We start from the raw sequence: 1,928 nt of genomic DNA, 5'->3' as shown, positions 1-1,928 counted from the left end.
GGCAGGCATACCCATGCTCAGAGAATGTAAAGCAAGTCCGCATATCAAGTACAAGCAGATCCACTAAGTATACAAGTATAAAGAACTGGAAAATACATAATGGATCATCTGATCACGATCAAACAAGTACATGTTTGAATATCACATATAAGAACGTCAATGCTGTTGAAGAATGAACCGGATCATTGATATCAAAGACTGATCACAAAAGGTACCAAATGGACATGATGGAGTAGGATGATACTACACTGCAAACTCAAGTGCCAACATATAGAATGTCGCCATGAATGACTGCAACATATAAGGTAGAGTGGTATCAACCAGCAGCAACAAGAACAACTGTCAAGTGACCCAATGAATGCTAATTCAACCTGAGGTCTTCACCGACCGCCATGGTACATTTCTACACTATGGGAATAAATGACTTGGAGTTGACCATGTGAGAAATTGTTTGATTACCAGTCATTGATGTATACCGTTAACAAGCGCGAGACTACTCACCGATAATGATAATGAGCATCAAGGTACCCAGTACAATCTAACAAGTGTGAATAGATGAGCTGGAGTCGAACACCTGTAAGAATCTATCAATTAGGAGACAATGATGGTTTCCCAATGTCGATATTGAAGGATCTGCCACTAATTACTGCAAACCCCAAGGTACTACCAAATGGACTCTAGATCTTTGCCCTAGAGCAATGAGTTGTAGTCGATGGGGAAAGATCCGCTGGAAGGAAGGAATTAAGGCATCCTTCATCAATCTAGCGTGAGTGTAACCCATAGGCCAATAATGTGGAAGGAATCAGACGAAAAAGATGTAGTAACCCAATTGAAGAAAGTTTCCGGCGTACACAAGATGTGGCTAGCGCACGACAGAAACCCTCTGAACCAACCAATAATGAAAGCTGAGACAGAGGCAAGGTATCCACCAATAGGGTCAAATGGAAACCAAGGTACTACATGAATCCCAATGTGTGATAATGTAAGCTGATGTCGAACACAAGGGAAACCACTCAGTCAAAGATCCATGATACTGATCGATGCTGAGCACAAGGTGACCTATCAATAATGAAAATAGGGCCAAGGTGCAGCTCTAGGCCTGTCCTCAGAGCAAGATGTTGTCGTCGATAAGGACAAGACCCACCAGCAAGAAGTCGATGGGGACCTTCTCAAATTAGCACGAGTAAAGGACCAATATAGCTGATGTGATGATAGACATGATACTGACAACTAGGGATGGCTGACTGAAAAATGAGTCAAGAGACACTGCAGAGAGGCCGACTCAGGCTAACTTCCCTTGAACAAAAGCATGACTCAATGTGACTATGTGGCAACATATGATGACTCTGTATAAGTTCGTCATGCAGGAGGCACGAACGAACCCTCCATATGATTGGAAGAGATAACCAATCAGGGGAGGATTGAATCAATAACAAGGTTAAGGCTTGCCTAGGTCAAACTAAATCCCGCCCAATCGGAGGAGACTTTGCTTTGAGTGCTTTGTTCAAGGGCGACATGACTGACTCTAGCTGCCAACAATAAGTGGAAATATTGTCCCGTTCCCGCTCTATTTTTGGAATATATAATTTTTTTGTCTTTTTCTTTAAGTTGGAAAAGAATAAAAGAATTCTATAGTACAGTGGAAAGAACGAGTGTCGATTAAACAGATGATCTAGTTCCTGGGATTGGAACGTTCCTATGCTCAATGCAGGGTGGTGAAAACTGGTCAAAGATACTCAAAGGTTTGTTCCTTCCACGGATCAAGGTGTGTCAAGTTGCAGAAGGCAAGGGCATGCAGGTTTGATTTCGCAATAGTCATGGTCAAAAGTTGGCTTAAACATGAGTCCAAGTGAAGCCAGATTAAGGCCAAAAGGGTGCAAATGGTCAAAATGCAATGCAGTAGTACAACTCAACACAAAGGAGCCTCT

The sequence above is a fragment of the Pinus tabuliformis genome, chromosome 4_2 (assembly GCF_031772625.1).
Source record: "Pinus tabuliformis cultivar Carrire ecotype Pingquan chromosome 4_2, CPIR1, whole genome shotgun sequence".
NCBI lineage: Eukaryota > Viridiplantae > Streptophyta > Pinopsida > Pinales > Pinaceae > Pinus > Pinus tabuliformis.
The sequence above is the reverse complement of the archived record's forward strand: the minus strand, read 5'-3'. Positions refer to the sequence as shown.